This window comes from Helianthus annuus, chromosome 14 (assembly GCF_002127325.2).
Source record: "Helianthus annuus cultivar XRQ/B chromosome 14, HanXRQr2.0-SUNRISE, whole genome shotgun sequence".
NCBI classification, from domain to species: domain Eukaryota; kingdom Viridiplantae; phylum Streptophyta; class Magnoliopsida; order Asterales; family Asteraceae; genus Helianthus; species Helianthus annuus.
Window position 1 is genome coordinate 67,855,494 of NC_035446.2, and position 9,941 is coordinate 67,865,434.

Sequence of the window (9,941 nt, forward strand, 5' to 3'; positions counted from 1 at the left end):
TGAACAAATATGCACGAAAAGAGTGTGTAAGCTCACTTAAACACAGGAAATGCATGAAACAAGAACGGTTGAATCAAGTTATGAACTTGATTAAATCAAAACAAGTAAATCATAGGTTATAAATGAAATGTTTAACAATTAATGTAAACATTTCAGTATTAGAGATGGCGGATGGAGATAATGATAATGCGGTGCCAAGGGTCACCGAACAAATGAGAGAAGTGATTGCCGAAGAGGTTGGAAAGGCGATTGAAAATAGTTTGTCGGACTTTATTGATAAAATTCAAAACACGGTTCTATTGATAGTAGACGAGAGAATGAAGAAATTGGAAGATAGTTCTAATTTAGCAAAGGAAAAGCCCGGAGGACGAAAGCCTTGTTCATACAAGGAATTGATGGCGTGTAAACCACCAATATATAATGGGGAGGTTGACCCGATAGTATGCCAATGATGGCTAAGTGATATTGAAGGGGTATTCGAGAGGACCCATTGTGATGAAGATGACTACGTAGCCTATGGTACGGGTGAATTAAGGGGTCAAGCGAAAGACTGGTGGGATAACAAAAAGAAAGAGATTGGAAGTGAAGCGGCTAAGGCCATGACATGGGAGGAGTTTAAGACGCCATTTCTTAAACATCATAGTCCCAAGGCGCTCATTAATAGAATCAAGGAAGAGTTCATGCAACTTAGGCACAAGGGCGAGACCATAGACAAGATTACGACAACGTTCATGGATAAGATGAAGTTTTGCAATGAATTGGTGATGAATGAAGAACAGAAGATATACTACTACAATAACATGTTGAGCACCGAGTATAGGGAGTTGATGACTCCTTCAAAATACGAGACCCTTACCTAGATCGTAAATGTTGCTCGGGAACAGGAGATTGAATTGAAAAAGCAGGTCGAACGGGGCGAACGTAGGGCACATGATGTTAATCCAAGCCCTAGAAAGAAAGCAGGAACAAATGAAACGGTGAAGAAATCGGATGCAAAAGGCGGGTCGCCAAGTTGCAAAATCTGCGGAAAGGGTCATAGGGGGAGTGTCGCTTTAAGGATAAACCTTGTCCTATATGTCGGAAGACGGGACATATGGCCACATCATGCCCGGAGAAAGTGACGGTTTGCTACAATTGTTATCGACCGGGTCACGAAAAGTCGGAATACCCGGAGCTGGTTGGAAAGAAAGATGGGCAAGACACGAAAGGTGAAGCTCCAAAAGCAAAGGCAAGATTTTTCCAATTGACTGCCGCAGAAGCAAAAGTTGAACCTGAAGTGGTCTCAGGTATATTTGCTGTAAACTCGATTCCTGCACGTGTATTATTTGATACGGGTGCGAATAAATCCTTTATTTCATATGGATTTATTCGACATCCTTCATTTGTTCTAATAAAATTACCTTTGCCCTTAGAAGTAGAGATAGGTAATAACAAGAGTTTTATTGTTTGTGATGTATGTGAAAACTCTAAATTGAGCATTGATGACAAAGAATACACAATAGACTTCATCCCGATGTCGATGGGAGAATTCCAGGTGATCGTGGGGATGGATTGGTTGTCCCGATACCACGCGAAGGTGGTTTGTTTCCGAAAGGATATAAAACTGACGTCTCCTAGTGGAAAGCACGTTACGATATACGGTGAAAAGAGGGTAACCCGGTGGTATGCTCAATGCTAGAAGCCCACAAACTTATGAAACGTGGGTGCAAGGCATATATGGTGTACGCAAGTGACACGGAGGGTGAATCCCTAATAATCGGAGATGTGCCAGTAGTACGTGATTATGAGGATGTGTTCCCGGAAGATTTACTGGGAATACCACTAGAACGAGAGGTAGAGTTCGGGATCAAATTGATTCCAGGCACAAAACCTGTGGCCAAGGCGTCGTATCAGCTCGCGCCGTCGGAACTGCAAGAATTGATGTCTCAGATCCAAGAATTGCTCGACAAGGGGTTTATCCGACCGAGTGTATCCCCGTGGGGTGCGCCAGTTCTATTTGTGAAAAAGAAGGACGGTAGTATGAGCATGTGTATCGATTATCGAGAGTTAAACAAATTCACGGTGAAAAATCGATACCCACTCCCAAGAATTGATGACTTGTTTGACCAACTGCAAGGAGCGAGTTGGTTCTCAAAGATTAATCTCAGATCGGGTTATCACCAGTTGAAAGTCAAGGAGGAAGACGTACCAAAGACGGCCTTTCATACGCGGCACGGGCATTATGAGTTCCTTGTAATGCCCTTTGGGTTGACTAATGCACCTGCGGCTTTCATGGACCTCATGAACCGGGTTTGCAAACCTATGTTGGATAAGTCAGTAATTGTATTTATCGATGACATCTTAGTGTATTCGAAGAATGAGGCTGAGCATGTTTACCATTTGCAAGAAGTGTTAGAGACACTCAGACGAGAAAAGCTATATGCAAAATTCTCAAAGTGCGCCTTCTGGTTACGAGAGGTGCAGTTTCTCGGGCATATCATTAGTGCCGGCGGGGTACTAGTGGATCCGTCAAAAGTAGAAGCCATGTCAAAATGGAGCACTCTAAGGAATCCCTCGGAAATCTGAAGCTTTTTAGGGCTCGCGTTATAGGAGGTTCATACAATATTTCTCCAAAATTGCCTTACCGTTGACCAAACTGACTCGCAAGGAGGAAAATTTTGTATGGGGCGTTGAACAAGAGAAAGCCTTCCAAACTCTTAAAGAAAAATTAACTCACGCTCCGGTGTTAACATTACCAGAAGGGGTTGACGACATGGTGGTTTATTCAGATGCGTCGCATTCGGGACTCAGATGTGTTTTAATGCAACGAGGCAAGGTCATAGCCTATGCCTGGAGGCAACCGAAGATTCATGAAAAGAAATACCCGACTCATGACTTGGAACTGGCAGCAGTGGTATTTGACTTAAAAATATGGAGACATTACTTGTATGGAGTAAAATGTACCATCTTTACCGAGCATAAAAGTTTAAAATATTTCTTCGATCATAAGGAGTTAAACATGAGGCAAAGGCGATTGTTGGAAACAGTCAAGGAATACAATTGTGAAATACACTATCACCCCAGGTAGGCCAATGTGGTGGCCAATGCGTTAAGCCGAAAGGCAGATTACGCCCCGATACGAGTGCAATCAATGCAGCTTGTTGTGACCTCGGGCTTACTAGAACGAATCCGAGAAGCACAAGTTGAAGCAGTGAAAGTGGAAAGCTGGAGAAAGGAAAGAATTGTTGGCCAAGTTAAGGATCTCGAAGAAGGCAATCATGGTTTAAAAACACGTTTCAATAGAATTTGGGTTCCTAACACGTGTGGAGTTAAAAAGCTTCTACTCGATGAAGCTCACAAATCCCGTTACTCCATTCATCTGGGAGCAACCAAGATGTATAACGACTTGAAGCAAAACTATTGGTGGCCCGGAATGAAAAGAGATGTAGTGAAATACGTGGAGAAATGCCTAACATGCACACAAGTCAAAGCGGAACACCAAAAACCCTACGGTAAGCTCCAACCGTTGGAAATTCCGGTTTGGAAATGGGAACATATTACAATGGACCTGTTAACCAAACTACCAAGGACAAACCGCGGATTTGATGCAGTATGGGTAGTTGTAGATAGACTGACAAAGAGGGCTCACTTTATTTCGATACGTGAAACTTACACGTCAGAAAAGATGTCGGAGGTTCACACTAATGAGATAGTGGCATGCCACATAGTACCCGTATCCATCGTGTTCGATAGGGATACCCGGTTCACTTCAAATTTTTGGCGAGATTTTCAAGAGCAAATGGGAACAAAATTGTTCATTAGCACTGCGTATCATCCTCAGACGGATGGACAGAGCGAAAGAACAATACAAACATTGGAAGATATGTTACGGGCATGTGTAATCGACTTTGGAGGCAGTTGGGATGTCTATCTACCATTAGTTGTGTTTTCGTATAATAACAGCTACCATGCTAGTATTGGGATGGCACCGTACGAAATGCTCTATGGTAGGAAATGCCGGACTCCGGTATGTTGGGGTGAAGTGGGTCCACGCGAACTTGCCCACCAAGATATAGTTCGAGCCACTAATGAAAAGATTGATGCGGTTCGGGCACACTTGAATGCGGCTCAAGATAGACAAAAGTCGTATGCGGACAAAAGGAGGAGACCGATCGAGTTTCAGGTTGGCGACAAAGTCATGCTTAAGGTATCCCCATGGAAGGGGGTTATCCAGTTTAGAAAGAGAGGAAAACTAAGCCCGAGATTTATTGGGCCATTTACTATTTTCGAACGAGTAGGAAAGGTAGCATACCGCCTTGAACTACCGGAAGAACTAAGCGGAATTCATAGCACATTTCATGTGTCACATCTTCGAAAATGTCTAGCGGACGAAACGACCTATATCCACTAAGACTACATCAAGGTGGATGATAGCCTTAACTATGTGGTGAAGCCCATTGCGATTTTAGATCGTAAGGTGAAAACCTTAAGGAATAAAGAGATTAATCAAGTAAAGGTCAAATGGGAATATAGAAAGGGTTCGGATACCATATGGGAGTCCGAAGAAGAGATGCAACGGCTCTACCCTACATTATTTGGTACGTATTTTGGTTTCTGGGACGAAACCCTTTTTAAGGGGGGTGGACTTGTAACACCCCGAAAATGTAAAACTTTATATTTTAGAATTATTAAACGTTAAATACACAAGAACAAACTAACTAGAAATAGATACCCAGTTAGACATGATTCTTGTGATATCAAATAAAAGGAAGGAAAACTCTTAAATTTTGTAAAGAGGGCAATAATAGAGGGACCAGAATGGTGAAACTTGAAACTTTAATTATTAGTAAATAAAATAAACTCCAAACACACACCTAAATGTGTGCTTGGATCGATCAGAACCCAGGAGCGACCAGGAGCTCCTCTCCAAACCCTGGTTCACTAAAAATTGATCAATTGGAGGTTCAATTCAGTCCCAAATCGAATTCTAACCACGAATCAGTAATCACCACGTTGAAAGGAACATAAGGTATGCAAAAATCTTGATGTTTTGACTCATAGTAAATTCTAGGTCAATTGTCAAAAACTAAAATTGAGCTTGATTATGTGAAGTATTGTTGAAATTAGAAGTAATATGATGTTTAGGGATAAACCCTAGATGATTTCTAGTTAAAGTCATGCATGTTGATTTTGGGTTCATACTCACCAAAGTAGGTGATTAATGGGTAGTAGGAAACTTGATTAACACTAGAAATATTGATTCTTGTTCTAGTGAAACCTAAGTTTTAAGAGGTAACCACTGAATCAAGAATGTTAAAATTTGTGTAAATTGCATGGTTGAAGTTGAAATAGATAGAGATAACAAGTCATGAACTTGGTAATGATTATGTGAAAATCTGACCCGCTAGTTGTTTGTTGAAATGCCTAAGTGAGGATTAATATGTTAAAAATCGGATGAAAACGCATAATTGACTACTATGACAAATTATGTGTTTATAATTACAAAAAGAGTTCTAAATCAATTGTAAATTGAACTCTCTAGGCAAGGAGTCCGGATCGTCAAGCGGACAAGCCGGAGGGAATACGCGTGGGAAAGGTGTGCTCTAAAGGTACGCGACTTATAGTTTCGCTACATTATGTTTAATTATTGGTTCTACGTTGTTATATTGAAAATTGGTAACCAAGAATAACCACTAAGTCACGAAAGTGACAAAGTGCATTAGACACGTAAAACGGGTCAAAACATGAGTTAGAAATAGAGTTTGGTTGTGTCTAGCAATGGGGATACTCATTCAGCATCCAAACGGGTCAAACAAGTTGTGTTACAAACATAGTAACTAATAGCCATCACTTTTGATTGGTTATGTATCAAGCATAGGTCGTGTAACGGACACGCAAATCCGTTGCAAAGCATGAACCCTCGTAGAGGGATTATAGTTTGGAATCATTCACTAGACGAATAATTCCAAAAGGCATGGTTAAATTCTTGAAAATAAGCATGATGGTTATTGCACAAGCAACCCTCGGAGGGGAGCAAAGGCCCATACTTGGTAAACGTAGAAACGGGTGCATTGGCCTAAAGTTTATATGATAATAATACATGCTATGGAACTTGTAAACATATGGGTCAAATAAATAAGAGACAAATTATAGAGCAACTGTTTTGAAATAATATTTTTATGCAAAACGTGTTGATAAACGCGTCCATAATTAAATTACGGTCGCGTAGGAAAAAGAATCGGTTAAATCGGACTTACGGATCCAAAGTTATGACCTTTTGAAGTTGAATATAGTGAAAATCCGGATCTGGCATAAAATGCAGGTCCGGAAACTGGACCTGCTGGAAAACGTGTTCCCCCGCGCCACGCGACGGGGGTAAGCAAATCTGGCGCGACACGCGGGGAAACCCGCGCCACGCGAGGACCCATCACGACACGCGACAGGGTGAAAAGCTGAATTTTATTTTATTTTCGATGGTTCAATACTAGAACTCGTTTATAAGCATTGTATATATGTCATATCTAACTTTTTAAGTGGTTTTGACTCTAGGTACTAATGGGGTCCTTCCGGATGGTGATCAAGCATATTATAAGAACCGAACACAAATTTTAGATGCTTCCGCGTTAACCTAATCTTGACTAGACAATGTTTTGATGTAAATGAATTTGTTAATCTAATCAATGTTTTAAACTAGTCGGTAGTTGATTAGTAGGGGTTACTTAGAACTTTGCTTTTGTACTTATCATGAATATGTTTGGTCTTCAAACATGAAAATTTTTGTGAACTCAAATTTTAGTATGAAAATCATGTAATATATATTATTAAATCTCGTCCTCTTAACAAGGGTCTTACACTTACCGACGTGCCAACTTATTTTTCCAAAATTCGATAAATCATTTCTGATTAAAATTAATTTTGGTAAATGGCAGTGAGGTAAAACATGAGTTAATCGACATCGGGAATTCCTTTTTGCAAATACCTTTGTGGTTTTAAAATTTATCATAATTTGTTGATTTTACGGGGAGTAAATCCAAATTTGAAAAAGTTTGAAAATTCAAAAACATCAAAAAAGGTCAAAAACGCAAAAATATTAGAAAAAGAAAAATGAGTTTCCTGGAGCGAAAAAGAGAAAATGATAGTACATTAGTGGTCTGTCGAAACCTCTTTGAACCTAAAATGAAAAAATGATAAGCAACTCTATATAAGATGTATCGGTAGGCTCACAATCATTTTAAAGTGTGCAGGGTGATATAAACTTAAATCGACTGAAGACCAGGTGGGAACCGCTCATTGGCATATGGTCTTAGTATCGAAATTTCATTTGGGAGATTGCCGAGGTTCTGAGATATACGGTCTTTATGCTGTCTTATCATCTGGGCATCATGGTTGTATCTTTTACCGAAAAATAATGGAGACGAAGTCTAGATCTTCCATGATACTATACATACGTGTACATTTTGCATACGACCTCAATAAGTGATCAACAATCACATGTCCAAACAAAATAAGTGCTAATATATCACAGCTTTATGCGGGAGTCAAGTTCGTCTCTTTGTCTGTACGTTGGTACTAACCTGTTCATGGTCTTGCTCCTGTGCCCTCATGCATCTGAAAATCAAGTTCCTCATCAATAAGTGATTCTATCACATAGGGCTTGTTTTCAATCAAAATAAGTGAGTTTGTCACATCTTTTATACGGTCAAACGGATGATAAGCGGTATACTCACCGGTAAGATGAACTTTCGTGCATACCTTGATACGGGAATGTGTCATGAGTGGATGAACACCGATAAGTAAGTATAATTCTACTGTAAATCATATCTCCTAACTATGATTACATCTGATAAGTTGAGCTTATGTGGATAACAATACCGATAATCGTTATAGGATGCTTATCTAAGTGTTAACTAAAAGAACAACAAGAGGGTTTTGGTGTGATCGTACTCTGATATGATTCTCTTACCCTCGAAACTCGCAAAAAGAATGTTTGTATTCATTTATTTCTGCATGGTTGTATATATTTATTTATTGCTTTCCGTCTTTACATTTGAAAAATGAAAAATTCCAAAAAGATTTTAGGTGTATTTTAATGTAAATTTTATAAAAGCCAAAACGATTTTAGTTCTATTTTATTTTTGATTGACCGATGTTGGAACTCGAGTCTATCCTACCCATAATCCTGATTGTAAGCTGGAAAACAATTACATCTTCATAAACAGTCAAAGTTAACAAGTTTTGATAGTTAAAGGATTAAATTTGATCATTTTTTAAAACTTTCAAACTGTTGTCGGTCGGTGTTTGATTGAGAGTTGGTTTCATGTGTGTCGTTTATTTATGTTGACTATATTCCAAACCGGTTGTTCTCATTATGTGTTTAGCTATGTTGAGTGTACAAATGTTGCATTCGAACCAGCTAAAAGCGAAGAAAACGTGTCAGATGACAAGCCGTAAAGTGAAGACACGACATTAATGAAATCAGAAGATCAAGGTGATCGAGTTGCTGCTGGTCACTCATCAACACCAAAAGTATTGAAGATCAAAAGTTTCACGAGCATCATTTATGGGGGAGTTTGTTGATACACTCCCTGATTGTGACACGTGAAGATCTTTAAAGATCTGACAGTGTGAAGAACGAACCATCACGAGTAGCGTCCAAGGGGGAGTTTGTTGGTACATTTTTTGTGGACGTGACTCGATTTGGTTCGACTTGGTACGGTTTGAGTCGGTTAGGTTCGACTCAAGACCGACGTCGTGACATTCCTCCGTCGGGCGCCCCAGAGTTCGACATGCGAAGCACGGGGAGCCGCGAACCGTTTCCCGTCGACATATCACCATGGCATCATGATGATGTCATGTGATAACATATATATGCAAGGATTACAAGTCAACGTGAATTATATGGTCATGTATTACAAAGAATTTGACATCAAAAATTACTAATAAGTTGACCATTCACAAAGAACCATATATTTACATGACGAAGAATCTCCTCAAACATGCATGACGAAGAATCAAGCTCATCATATATGACGAAGATCCCATTCTTTGTCGTAATCATGCTTGGCGAATGTGACATCTGTGCCTCTATGACCATCATACGAATACAAAACCAATGAAATATTGTGTTTCATACTTGGGATTTGTGTAAATATGTGTATGATTTGCACATATCAATTCTTGTTCAATTTCGAGCTTTAGATCACTTTCTAGAAAGTTATACGCGAAACGTAATTAGTTTAACACGACAAACACTCCGGAATAGTGACATAGGCTTAACATACCTTAAATAACCTTTACATAACTTAGAAATATGTTTTGGATGGTTTGGTGTGTCGAAATCAAGTTTATTCGATTGCAGGGACTATTTGCATCAAACTGCGAAAGTCTGCCGATTCGTACTGTAATGAACATTCTGGAACTTGATCATAAGTTAAACATACCCTAAATATCCTTTACATAACTTATAAATAGGCTTTGAGGGGTTCGGTATGCTAAAATAAATTTTTTGGTCAAACAGGGACTAAAAGCGTCAAAAAGTGCATAAGTTTGCATTTTCACGCATATCTTACGTTCTGAGCATATCCGGACATTCAAAAAATTTTGTAATCATTAAAATATTTTATTTTAGCGATTGTGCTAAAACTTCATTCGTTTCACAATTTGGATCGTTTTCGCGTCCGTTACGATTTCCGTCGTAATTAACCGAACAACGCAACCGTGCAGCCAAACGAACCAAGCTGTCCCTAACCAACCAGCTCAACCCCCTGCTAAGAAGCCATACAATGGAACTGCACCCTTGTGCAACCAATGTAACCTTCATCATCATGCTAGTGTGAAATGCCGCAAATGCCTAAATTGTGCACTTATTGGTCAGACAGCTAGGGTTTGTCGAGCTGCAGCTGCATCAAATCAAGCAGACAACAATCCTGCTCAAGCTCGTTTTCCACCAGGTTCTTGCTACA